Raw genomic sequence first — 14,344 nt, forward strand, 5'->3', positions numbered from 1 at the left:
GAGGCAGAGTTTGCAGTGAGCGAGGTCGCGCCACTGCACTCCAGCCTGGGCGACAGAACAAGACTCTGTCTCAAAAAAAAAAAAAAAAAAAAAAGAAGAAGTACATAGTGTATGATTCTATATTTGGATATATTTATATTTTTTTCTAGAAAATTCAAACAAATGCATAGTGACAGCAGATCAGTGATTATCTGGGAAGGTGGGGACAGAGAGAAGGGAAGGCGGGACTATAAGTCTATAAAAGGACATAAGGAACCTTTTGGAGATGATGAATATGTTCATTATCTTAGTGGTGATAATGAATTCACAGGTGTACACATATGTCAAAATTGATCAAATTGTACAGTTCAAATGTGTGCAGTGCACTGTATGTCAGTTACATCTCAGTAAAGCTATTAAAAAGTTCACATCTTCAGAATTCAGTTTTTTAAGTCTGATGTTAGGTTTTTCTTGGGTGCCCTTTACCAAGTTGAGGAAGTTCCCTTCTCTTCCTGGTTTGCTGTGAGTTTTTATCAGAAGTGAACATTGAATATTTGTCAAATATTTTTTCTCTGTCTATTGAGATAACCATATGGTTTTCCTTTTTTTGTTTAATATGGTGAATTACATTTATTTTTAAATGTTAAACTAACCTTACATTCCTAGAATAAACCCCATTTAGTTATGATATAACATCCTTTTTGTAAATTGTTGAATTTTATTTACCAAAATTTTGCTTAGAATTTCTGCTTTTATATTCATGAGGGATAATTGGTTTAAAATGTTCTTTTCTTGTAATGTCTTTGCATGGTTTTGTTACTACAATAATGCTGTCCCGAAAAGATGAGTTTAGAAGTATTTCCCCCTCTCCAATTTTCTGGAGGAGTTTGTGTAGAATTAGTATTATTTTTCCTTAAATGTTTGGCAGAATTCCTCCAGTGAAGCCATGGCCTGGGAACTCTCTCCAAGGCAACATGGGGCAATGGTAATGGTCTCCTTGTTTGTTTCCAGTCTCTCCGAAATCACTGTCCTGCATTGCCTAATGTCTTGAAAACCAGTGTTTCTTCCGCATGTTCTCACTCACAGGTGGGAATTGAACAATGAGAACACTTGGACACAGGATGGGGAATATCACACACCGGGGCCTGTCATGGGGTCGGGGGAGGGGGGAGGGATAGCATTAGGAGATATACCTAATGTAAATGATGAGTTAATGGGTGCAGCACACCAACATGGCACATGTATACATATGTAACAAACCTGCACGTTGTGCACATGTACCCTGGAACTTAAAGTATAATAATAATAATAAGAAGAAAACCAGTGTTTCTTAAATTTTGTCAGTTTTTTCTAGTTGGTTCAAATGGCAGGGAAAATCTGCACCGTTATTCCATCTTGTTTAGCATTGGAGACTTGAAATTAAGAGTAAGTTTGAGATACAAGCTTTTAGACTGAACTAGACTTTTAAAAAATGAGCTTTACTATTTATAGCACTTTTACAATCACAGCAAATAAACTAGATTTTTTAATAATGAAAAAATATTTTTAAATTATGGAATCTTCTTAAAACATTGTCAAAAAGGCAAAGAAAAATTCAATTATAGTAATTGAGAGGCAATAATTGGACGAAAATATGGTTTCATGTTATAACTCATTAAACTGTTCACTGTTCCAAACTCTTCTCTAGTCTTACCTGCCACAATTCATTGTCCACTTACCATGAAAAATGATCTTTTCAAAGGTAAATCAGATCATATCTGATTTAAAACCCTCCAGTGGCTTCTCATTACACTTAGAATAAATTCAGAGTCATTAGCCTTCCTGATTTCCTGCAACTCCCCCTTCCACTCATCTCTCTCCAGCTACTCTGCTCAAGGCTTTCGTATTGTCTTAGTCCCTCTGCCTGCAACACTTTCCATAGCCTTGCATGGCTGGCCCCTTACCACCAAGTCTCAACTCCAATGTCATTGCCTCAGAGAGAAATTTTCTAGCTGATAATCTTCCTAACCAATTGCCAATCATTATCATATTGCCCTGTTTTATTTTCTTCATAGTTTTTATTATTGTTTGAAATTCTTTAGTTTACTTAGTCGTAACTGTCTCCTCCTCATTAAAATAAAAACTCCTTAAGAGCGGCATTGTCTTGTTGCTTACTTCTGTTTCCAAGAACAAGCACAGGATTGCCTCAAGTATATTGACTGAATGAAGGATGAATGGAGAACGTTTTTACAAGGAGTTGAAAACTGCCTCTAAGTTTATGTCTTCTAACAATATTAGTCTCTTTTGTGGATAGGCTCCATATTGTCAATGTCCTATTTAAAGAGTAGTATCTAGATACATATTCAATAGTCAAGTGTAGTCTGGACAGTACAAACAACAGCCAAACTTAACATTTTTCAATAAATCCCACTTAAGATGATAATATCTCTTTTTTGGCAGCTATGTTACACTATTGGCTTCAATTAAAGTGTGCAATCTCATTTAAAAAAATATGTTTCTATAAAGTAATGACTTTCCCATATTTAATATTTAAACAAGTTAGGATTTGGGCATGAGATTTAGCATTGGTCCCTAAGTTTTATCTTGCTAAACTCAGACCAACATTACAATGTCTTAGATTCTTTTTTAATGCAGATTCAGAAACCTTGCACATTAGTTCTTTCTCTCAGCTTTACAGTATCTGCAAACTTGACACATGCCATCGGATCCTTATTGAAGTCATTAAGAAAAATGTTTAATGGGATAGTGCTTAAGATAGACTTTTGCAGCATACATCTAAAGTCCTATCTCTATCAATATCAGTCCATTAATAAGCACATTTTGGGTGCAGTAGTTCATCTCAAGTTAACTCATAATCCATACTATCACACAGACTCAAAGTCTGGGTTTCATCCATAAGGTAACATGAATCCTTATCATAAAAGGCCAATCTCTCCTTTATTCTCTATTTTAATGTCATCTCATTTCTCCCCTTGAAAGCCTTCCCTAATATAAAAGGAGTCTTGATAGCAGCCTGGCATTTTGCCATTTGAACTCTTAAAAGGGAGGATGATATTTTTTAACAGGCTTGTTGGACTTAAATCCAAGATGCAGCTGAAATCTCTTGATTTTCCTTTTAATGGATTAATTTCTACATTTAGTGTAATAATTCACATTTCCCATTTGTCCTTGAACTTTATATGAAAAACAAATTTTACTAATAAATAGTACTGCTTAATCAGCTCTAAAAATTACGAGGGAAAATATGAAGTCTACACAAAACCTTGAATTAAATGTCAATCTGTGAATTCCAAGTAACCCAATAATCTTTTAGATTTAGAAATAACTTATCAGTGTTCCCAAATGTGCTAGAAAAAAGAAATCCTTTTTGTGTATGTGATACCCTAAATATATCTGACAGAATCTTCAGTATTATTACAAGTGGTAAGTGAACTGAAAGAGCATCATCAGTCCTGGATCTCCCTAAAAAGTATCGTCTTTCATTTCCTTAGCACTCTCATGAATATATTCCAGAATCTATTTATTTCAGAGGACATAAAAAGAAATAATTTTAAAAGAATACTGTAAAATGTATACTCGAGATAAGCATTTTATATCTGACAAATTTACGAAGTCTATTACAGAGGAACTCCATGACTACTTTTACAACCAGGTATATATAACAATCCCAGAAACCCAGAATTAAATGACACACTTGCAAGGAATACAGAGAGGAAATTAAGATATTTATTTCCCTAAAACATAGATTCTAAAATATGTCAAATGGCCATTGAAAGCACAGCCTTTAACTCTTCTCCATGTATACCATCTCTCTAACTTCTATACGTTTGAGACACTAGACAAGACAAAAGTAACTTTTGAATCAATCCAGAGAAATAAACTGAAGGAAGATTCTATTAGCACTGAACAAAAGATCTGCTGCCAAGAGAAGCTAACAGCAAAAACCATCTCCACTCCATCAAAAACCATCTCCACTCCAACAAAGTGGAAAATTCATTATATGTGTGTGTATATATACTTATCATGAATATATAACTGCTATTAACTTACCACCACAAAACTAAAAGTACCCAAATATCCCAGAATTTCACAAATCAGTCAAGCATAAAATTACTAACAAAGGATAAAGAGGAAGACGTTTTTTGTGTTGGTTTTTTTTTTTTTTTTTTTTTGAGATGGAGTCTCATTCTGCTGCCCAGACTGGAGTGCAGTGGCGCAACCTCGGCTCACTGCAACCTCCGTCTCCCGGGTTCAGGCAATTCTTGTGCCTCAGCCCCCCGAGTAGCTGGGACTACAGACATGCACCACCACGCCTGGCTAATTTTTGTATTTTTAGTAGAGACGGGGTTTCACCATGTTGGCCAGGCTGATCTTGAACTCCTGACCTCAAGTGATCCACCGGCCTCAGCCTCCCAAAGTGCTGGGATTACAGATGAGAGCCACCGCACCCAGCCTGGTTGTTTTACTATGACAAAACTGAGGTATAGCCCTTGATCTGACAATCGGTCCTCCTACCAAGATCCTTGCTGGGTTGCTCTGAACTTCCTAAAACTCCTGTAGGGCACTCTGTGTCCAAATCCACAAGAGCAGACATGACTTATCTGGAATAATTATCAATAAAAGTTTTAAAATATGTTTAATAATATTAAGGAGTACAGAAGCAATTGCAACTATATTTGCAATGTTTGGAAGGGACATTATTCTGCCTAACCTAGAGTCAGGCAAACACTATTCCAAGAAAGGAAACAGCAAGTAAAAAGCACAAAATAAGAAAGAGCTTGGCCCACACAGGATGAGGAGCAGGAAGGAAGGCACTTGTAGCTGCAGCAGAGTGAGGGGGAGAATCATAGTAGATAACAACACCGTGCACTTTATAGGATTAACTTTTTTCCCCCATTTTTTTTTTTTTTTTTTAGATGGAGTCTCTCTCTGTCACCCAGGATGGAGTGCAGTGACATGATCTCGGCTTACCGCAACCTCCGCCTCCTGGGTTCAAGCGATTATCCTGCCTCAGCCTCCTCAGTAGCTGCAACTACAGGCATAAACCACCACACCTGGCTAATTTTCGTCTTTTTTAGTAGAGACGGGGTTTCACCATGTTGGCCAGGCTCATCTCAAACTCCTGACCTCAAGTGATCTACCCACCTTGGCCTCCCAAAGTGCTGGGATTACAGGCGTGAGCTACCATTCCCGGCCTTTTCCCCCATTTCAATTGTACAAGCTTAGAATCTATTTTGAACTTCAGAATCAATCTTAGTCATTCTAAAGCTAAAGGTAGAGAGCCTAAGCCTCTTAACTTACAGTCCATTTTACCTCTCACAATACCAAGAGCCATTAACACTATTTTTTCACATCTATATGGAGAAATTTCTTCTAATTGGCATTTTTTGGGGGTGGGGGAATTGAAAGATTAGACTTAATCATTTCACAATGTGATGTTTTGATTATGTATACCTTGTGAAATGATACAAAACTTAGAAATCCGTAATTTAAATAAGTGAAATAATCAAAAATGATTTTGTCTAACAAAAATGCTTTAGCTGGCTGAACACGGTGGCTCATGCCTGTAATCCCAGAACTTCAGGAGGCTGAGATTGATGAATCACCTGAGGTCAGAAGTTTGAGACCAGCCTAGCCAACGTAGTAAAACTCCAGCTCTACTAAAAATACAAAAATTAGCTGGGTGTGGTGAAGTACATCTGTAGTCCCAGCTACTTGGGAGGCTGAGGCAGGAGAATCACTTGAACCCAGGAGGAGGCTGCAGTGACCCAAGATCACACCGCTGCTCTCCAGCCTTGGCAACAAAGCAAGACTCTGTCTCAAAAAATATATATATATATTTAGCTATTTTTGCAGAGATATACACTGAATGATTTTTTTCTGATATTATATAAGCATTGAATGATTAAAAGTCAAACAGAGCATTTTTACTCAACTTTGATACGCTTTGATACCCTCCTTCCTAATCTTTGTGACTTCCAACCTCATTAAATGTCTGATAATACTAATTGGCATTTTTTAACCCTAAACATTTCTTATATGCAGAGTTTCTTCAAATATTGATCTCTGTCCAAGCACAGTATATGTAAAATTTATATTTAGATATCAGGAGGCAAAAGCTGGTCAGTTGGGTGCAGTGGCTCACGCCTGTAATCCCAACACTTTGGGAGGCCAAGGCAAGCAGATCATTTGGGGTCAGGAGTTAAAGACCAGCCTGGCCAACATGGTGAAACCCCATCTCTACTGAAAATACAAAAATTAGCTGGGAATGATGGCGCATGCCTGTAATCCCAGATACTCGGGAACTGAGGCAGGAGAATTGCTTGAACCTGGGATACAGAGGTTGCAGTGAGCCAAGATCATGCCACTGCACTCCAGCCTGGGTGACACAGTGAGACTCCATTTCAAAAAAAAAAAAAAACAGAGGCAAAAGCTGAATTTAAAAAAAAAAACAAAACTCAAAATATGAGGAAGAAACTTTATTCCAAATTCTTACTAAAAATTAAAAAATACAAACCAAAAAATTGACTTCTTTTTCTCGAAGAGCTTTCCACATAGACTTTTAGGGTAGTCCTTCTGTGGTTAAATGTTTATGAGGAGAATTGCACCTGTGTTGTGGTCAGCTTTTAAATAAACTTGCACCTGCAGTGGTTTTTCACAGAATTGCTGTTTGAGAAATTACATGTCAGTGGTTTGACCATCACACAGAGCTATTTCCCTTCACCATATCACCTGCTAGGCAGGTCCTAATTTAAAAAGGGCCTACTTCCAAAAATTCATTTGAAAAAAAATCTGGTTAGATTTCATGGTAATCTCTCCAGGGACACAATAATAAGTAAGGTTTCCAGGATACCCCTCGAACAAAAAGAATATGCTCCCTTCAATTCATCCATTGCAGTGGTCTGGTCCTTCTCTGCTTTAAGAAAACTTCTGATTTCTGGAGAGGCTTCTGCTCTAGTCAAATATGTCTGCTTTCCTTTTCCTGTATATGATCTGCTAATTCCTGTTTCAGAATCTTTTTTACTTTGTCATTTTCCTTACCATAAATTTATTTCTCTTTCCTTCCTGTTCATCCTCATAAAAAATCCTAAAATCTTTCAAACTAATTCAAGTAGGTCTAAATGTCATTCCATTCTGTTCACTCTTTTACTTTGTTTCTTCATTGCTAATAAATTCATCTTGTATCTTGTATACCATTTTACTCAGTTGGCATATAACTTTATCACTTTTCTTCATATGTGTCTAATTTTATATATTAATGTTTTCTAGATGCAGAGAGGTGTTCATAAAGAGCAATATCAGATGGCACCCCAAAAAAGGATATGAAAGAACACCAAAAGGGAACTCTAAAGATTTAGTTGGAAAAGTAGGTAAGAAAATACAATTTTCTTGTTCTAACTCTTCTATTCAGAGTGTTTACATCATATGTAAGTGCCATACTAAGTTCATTTTCCCTAATAAGGAGAAAGCATAAATCTGTGGTGAGGAATATCCAGTCAGTTATTTTTAAAATATCAGATGCAACTGTAAAGATGTGTCTTAAGAGACACTTCTACTTAGTCTTCCTACTGAACAAAAGAGCAAATGCTGTGGAGTCAGTTATTGCCTGGGTGCAAATGGGACTCTGACAAGTTATAAAATCTTGTTTTCTCTGTTTCATCTATAAAATGGGCATCACTGTAGTACATACTTCACAAGATTGATGAGAATTAAATTGATAAGTGTAAAGCATGGAACATGCTAGAACATGGCTACAACATACAAACAATTACTTTAGCATAATGCTTAGCTCTTGATCTGCCTACTTTTCATATCCATACTCCCAGGACCCTGATTTAGACACAAAAACGCATCACTCTGATGACTGTCACCATCTTGCAACAACTTCCTTCTGTCAATTTTCCAATCCTTCCCTGTTTAAAACCCTCCAATGATTCCCCTTTGCTCATAGCATAAATAATATATCTCTACCCAAAATAGATATAGATCAAGATCACATTTGCAAATAGCTTATTAAATTCTTAGGTGATTTTAAATAATTTCTAATACCTTATTGAAATTTAACAGAGCTTGATTTTTTTTTTTGTTTGTTTGAGACGGAGTCTCACTCTGTTGCCCAGGCTGGAGTGCAGTGGTGCAATCTTGGCTCACTGCAACCTCCGCCTCCCAGGTTCAAATGATTCTCCTGCCTCAGCCTCCCGAGTACCTAGGAGTACAGGTCTGGGCCACCACACCGAGCTAATTTTTGTATTTTTAGTAGAGATGGGGTTTCACCATGTGGGCCAGGCTGCTCTCGAATTCCTGGCCTCAAACAATGCGCCTGCCTCGTCCTCCCAAAGTGCTGGGATTACAGGCATGAGTCACTGCGCCCAGCCAATCCAAGCCTTTTTAATTTGACACCTGGAGATATGTAGTCCTATAACTCTAGTAGCAGGTAGGTAGTATAACACTTTTGGTCTACTAGTTCACGTGTGCTAGTTACTTAAGTCAGAACAACCCAAAATCATATTTTATTTGCCTTTAGTTAAATATCAAATATGGTCCCATGTTTCAACTGAGTTTGAAAGACATCAAAAATTTCTTTCTCTAAAGAGATCCATATATCCAACTGTCTAGAAGACATCTAGACACTTACATAGCTTCACAGACACCTCAAATCAAACATATACAAAACTTAACTTCCCATTTCTTGGCCCCTGCTTAAATCTTTTTTTTTTTTTTTTTTTGAGATGGAGTCTCGCTCTGTCTCCCAGGCTGGAGTGCAGTGGCGTGATCGCAGCTCACTGCAACCTCCGCCTCTTGGATTCAAGCAATTCTCCTGTCTCAGCCTCCCAAGTAGCTGGGACTACAGGCATGCACCACCACACCAGGCTAATTTTTGTAACTCCTGGCCTCCAACAATCCACCCACCTTGGCCTCCAAAGTGCTGGGATTACAGGCATGAGCCACCACGCCCGGCCAAGACAAGTACATAACTAGTCTTAACACAAAGGAGAAAATGTTTAGAAATCCCTAAGAAAGGAAGAGTTAGGGACTAGTAGATGTTAATAGAAGGAAGTATATCAGAGAAGACAGCCTAGAGAAGACACAGTCTTAGCTGGGCCTTGAAGGCCATATAAGCATTGAAATATGAGACAGCCCAAAGAGAGGCCAAGAGAATAAAAATCTCAAAAAGAGAAAAAAAAATGAGTACTTAGTTTGGCTAGAACATATAATTCATGAAAGTGGGAAAGCAGCTGGAAAAATAAGTTGGGGCCAGATAAAGGCAGGTCCTGAATATTGGCTTAGAGATAAGAACTCGATTCTATAGAGAATGAGGGGTGACTAAAGAAAAAATTTTAACATGGGCTGTGTTTCAAAAGACCTTCACCACCAAAGCTATAATTATCACTGGGGTCAATATTTAATATCAAAATAATTGTAGTTACAAGTTTTCCCATGAAAAGAGAAAACTAAAAGGGATTAAATAATGTTTAGAAAGTAATTGCCAAGTTTTTAGTTGAATTAGAGTTTGGAAGGGAAAGCAGTGTCATAATTTCACTAAGTTCTTCATTTTGTAATGAAGGCTACCAAACCTGTTTTCTAGATGCAGAGAGGTGTTCATAAAGAGCAATATCAGATGGCACCCCAAAAAAGGATATGAAAGAACACCAAAAGGGAACTCTAAAGATTTAGTTGGAAAAGTAGGTAAGAAAATACAATTTTCTTGTTCTAACTCTTCTATTCAGAGTGTTTACATCATATGTAAGTGCCATGCTAAGTTCATTTTCCCTAATAAGGAGAAAGCATAAATCTGTGGTGAGGAATATCGAGTCAGTTATTTTAAATTAAGTTAAATTAAAGCTTAAAAGCTTCAAATATTTACCAAATATTTCAGTAGAAGCTCTATATTTTACTTCCAAGTCACTTTTAGGACTTTTGGGACTTAAAATAGATACAGACCTTATTTGCAAAAAGAATCTGTGACATATTTGTTTCAGAGTAAGTGGTTTCTGACAGATGAAACTAGATGAAATGAAAGCAGATGGTAAACTTCGTCTATTTTCTTTCTTATAACTAAAAATAATCTTTCTTTCTTTTTTGCATCCAAAAATAGTTCAGCATGTTTCTGAGGTTATATTAAATTATCCAAATATATTGATAGGTACTAACACCAAGAATACATTTTCCCAATATAACTCATATCAAATTATTATTTTTACTATTACTACCTTTATGCACATTTTTAAGAAAAGCTACTTCTTTTGACAGCTTCAGTCATCCTAGCCTAGTCTGTGATGCTGGGAAAAAACATAATATGCTGTTTATTGCAACACTATTCACAATAGCAAAGACTTGGAACCAACCCAAATGTCCATCAATGATAGACTGAATTAAGAAAATGTGGCACATATACACCATGGAATACTATGCAGCCATAAAAAAGGATGAGTTCATGTCCTTTGCAGGGACATGGATGAAGCTGGAAACCATCATTCTGAGCAAACTATCACAAGGACAGAAAACCAAACACCACATGATCTCACTCATAGGTGGGAACTGAACAATGAGAACACTTGGTCACAGGGTGGGGAACATCACACACTGGGGCCTGTCGTGCGGTGGGGGGCAGAGGGAGGAATAACACTGGGAGAGATACCTAATGTAAATGACGGGTTGATGGATGCAATGGGCCAGCGTGGCACATGTAACGAGCCTATGTAATGAGCCTGCACATTGTGCACATGTACCCTAGAACTTAAAGTATAATAATAAAAATTTAAAAAACAACGTAATATGCATTCAACTATAGTCTTTTTTTTTTTTTTTTTTTTTTTTTTTTTGTCGGAGACAGAGTCTTGCTCTGTCACCCAGGCTGGAGTACAGTGGCGCGATCTCAGCTCACTGCAACCTCCACCTCCTGGGTTCAAGCGATTCTCCTGCCTCAGCCTCCCGAGTAGCTGGGACTAGAGGCGTGCACCACCACGCCCAGCTAATTTTTGTATTTTTAGTAGAGACACGGTTTCACCATGTTAGCCAGGCTGGTCTCAAACTCCTGACCTCAGACAATCTGCCCACCTCGGCCTCCCAAAGTGCTGAGATTACAGGTGAGAGCCACCATGCCGAGCCTCAACTATTGTCTTAAGTTCACGAAAGCTGTATATTAAATATTTCACCTTGTTAATTACTTTTAAATTTGAAGAGCTATGCTGATAACTATGGAAGCTCAAAAGACACTACGTTGTTAAAGGCTACTGCTTTGAAGTGCTGACAGAGTATAGAAACATACATACCTGGACTGACTGACTGCATTTCCACTACCTTCTCACACCCCACTCCAGCCAAGAAAGATTACTATTTAATCTAGTGTCTATCTTGGAAACCATAACCTTTGGAGTCTGAACTTGGCTATGGACGCTAAAGGAAAAAGTCACTGTCCACCTAACAACACAAATCAGGTACAATTACAATAATTGATAGGCAGGAAGTTTGAGATCTATGCAGGACTGTGGTGATGAAGCATATGAATTTGATCCTATAGACCAAGCTTGTCCAACCCACAGCCTGTAGGCCATATGCAGCCCAGGAGAGCTTTGAATGCACCCCAACACAACTCTGTAAAGTTTCTTAAAAGATTGTAAGTTCTTTTGCGATTTTTTTTTTTTTTTTGAGATGGAGTCTAGCTCTGTCACCGAGGCTGGAGTGCAGTGCTGCAATCTTGGCTCACTGCAACCTCTGCCTCCCGGATTCAAGCAATTCTCCTGCCTCAGCCCCCCAAGTAGTTGGGATTACAGGCGTGTGCCACCATGCTTGGCTAATTTTTGTATTTTTAGTAGAGACGGAGTTTCACCATGTTGGCCAGGCTGGTCTTGAACTCCTGACCTCAGGTGATCTGCCCACCTCAGCCTCCCAAAGTGCTGGGATTATAGGTTTGAGCTTCCGTGCCCAGCCAGCTATTGTTATTGTTAGTGTATTTTATGTGTGGCACAAGACAATTCTTCTTCCAGCGTGGCCCAGGGAAACCAAAAGATTAGACACCCCTGCTATAGACATTGGGAAGCTAAAAGATTGGATGCCCCTGCTATAGACGTTGGGAAGCTTCTGCAGGATTTTAAGTTAGGAATTGATATAGTCATTTTTTGTTTGTCATTTGTTTTTTAATTAAATCTCAGGTGCAGTTAATTATTCTCCTCAGTTCCTGACATTATTATTGGTCTGTGGAAATGTCCTCTTCTATTCCTTTTAATCTCCAACCCTTATCCCATTCTTCATCTTCCATAAACAGCTATTCTTTTGTGTTTAATGTATATTATTTTGTTTGATTATATTCCTACAAAATGTGTATTGTTATATTATTGTGCCTGCATTTTTAATTTTTGTGAATGGTATATTATTTATTACATTCTATTTTTTACTTTTTTCCCTTAGCACATTGTTTTAAAAATCCATTCATGTTGCCATATGGATATATAATCTACTGCTTCCAATTACTATATAGTTAAAATCACTATAAAATGTATCATCTTGGCCAGGCATGGTGGCTCAAGCCTGTAATCCCAGCACTTTGGGAGGACAAGGGGTGGATCACCTGAGGTCAGTAGTTCGAGACCAGCCTGGCCAACATGGTGAAACCCTGTCTCTACTAAAAATGCAAAAATCAGCCAGGCATGGTGGCAGGCACCTGTAATCCCAGCTACTCGGGAGGCTGAGGTGGGAGAATTTCTTGACTCTGGGAGGCAGAGGTTGCAGTGAGCTGAGATCGCACCATTGCACTCCAGCCTGGGCGACAAGAGTGAAACTCCGTCTCAAAAAAAAAATTATCATCTTAATCATGAGAGTGAAAGGAGGTGCTATTAATAATTACACTGGGATAACAGGTTAAACAGGGCCATCCAGGGCAAGCCAGAATGTATGATCACCCTATGCTCCTAAATTCCATGCTGTTCTTCCACCACATTTTATTGATCTGCTCTTCCAGTGATGGATATCCAGGTTGTCTCTAACTCGCTGCTACCAAAAATAACTTTTCAAATAGCTTCGTACAGGTCCCCTTATGGATGGGCTTACGTGAGAATTTCTTAACCAAAAAGATATCTGCAATGATTTATAAATTTCTGATACAGGTTAATTCTGAACACCCAGAAGATTGGTAAAGTGACAAATGAGAATAAAGCATAGTAGAGTACTTAGCTTAGCATTGAAGGTTTTTGTAGTAATGAAAGGTATGGCTGGAAAGGTTGTTTTGGGGTAAAACTTTAGGACAGCCATGTATGCTGTAAATTTTGTTAGTAAACGAAAGTTTTTACTATCTGGATAGTAAATGAAAGTTTCTGAACCAGGATATGCGGTGACAGAAATGATATTCTAGGAAGATATATCTGATGTACCAGATCAAATGTACCAGAGACTAAAAGGAGGAGACCTATTAAAGGAAAAGTTGAAAGCCAGTATAGTATAGTAGTTAGTTATAGCACAACATGTATTCTGAAGCTGGACTGTTCTGGTTTAAATCTAGTTCTAACACTTATTAGCTTTATGACCTCACTTAAGCTATATGTGCCTAATTTTCTCATCTCCAATTACAAATTATTATAGTAATTTTTCACAGGTTTATAATGGTTTCAAGAGCTTGTAATGGTATCTAGCACACAATAACCACTCTCAATGTTAGCTATTATTAATTATAATTGTTTCAATAGTCCAGGAAGAAATAAAGATTAGTTTAAGCTAATGTGATCATACAATACCTCCAACACCCAGAATAAATGCCCTGAAAGAAGTATCCTAATATATCATCACCTAATGTGTCATTCATAGACTCCCTAATTTCCATAGTAAGAAAATCCCATAAAGGGCTTAGAGTAAGGCAAAAACAATTTTTTTTAACCTGCTGGCTCTCATTAGTGTAACTTGCTAACTCCTGAGCCAGACATCACACTAAAATAAAGATTCAGATTGGCTGGGTGCGATGGCTCACACCTGCAATCCCAGCACTTTGGGAGGCTGAGGTGGGCAGATCACCTGATGTCAGGAGTTTGAGACCAGCCTGGCTAACATGGTGAAACCCCATCTCTACTAAAAAAAAAAAAAAAAAAAAAAAACATAAAAATTACCCAGGTGTGGTGGCAGGTGCCTGTAATCCCAGATACTTGGGAGGCTGAGGCAGGAGAATCAATTGTTCTTTATCAAAAGGATCTGAAAAACTGGGTGAAGCGGCATGCACCTTTAGTCCCAGCTACTCAGGAGGCTGAGGCAGGAGATCACTTAAGCCCAGTTCTACCCAGCCTGGGGAACACAGCAAGCACCTGTCTCTAAAAACAAAAGATCTGAGAATGTTAGAATATGATACTATCTGAATATGCATTGAATACTGCAACTCTGTTCT

The 14,344-nt window shown here is 38.0% G+C and overlaps 1 protein-coding gene across 1 annotated transcript in view; it reads right to left on the reverse strand.

Annotated features, from left to right (window-relative positions):
* JCHAIN (joining chain of multimeric IgA and IgM) overlaps positions 1 to 11,270 on the reverse strand; it is a 28,413-nt gene extending 17,143 nt beyond the window's left edge. The window contains exon 1 of the mRNA XM_031010198.3: positions 11,253 to 11,270. The gene's annotated coding sequence lies outside the window, so the exon portion shown is untranslated. The remainder of the gene's footprint in view (positions 1 to 11,252) is intronic.
* Between the last annotated feature and the right edge of the window lie 3,074 nt (positions 11,271 to 14,344).

The sequence above is a fragment of the Gorilla gorilla genome, chromosome 3 (genome assembly GCF_029281585.2).
Source record: "Gorilla gorilla gorilla isolate KB3781 chromosome 3, NHGRI_mGorGor1-v2.1_pri, whole genome shotgun sequence".
NCBI classification, from domain to species: Eukaryota; Metazoa; Chordata; class Mammalia; order Primates; family Hominidae; genus Gorilla; species Gorilla gorilla.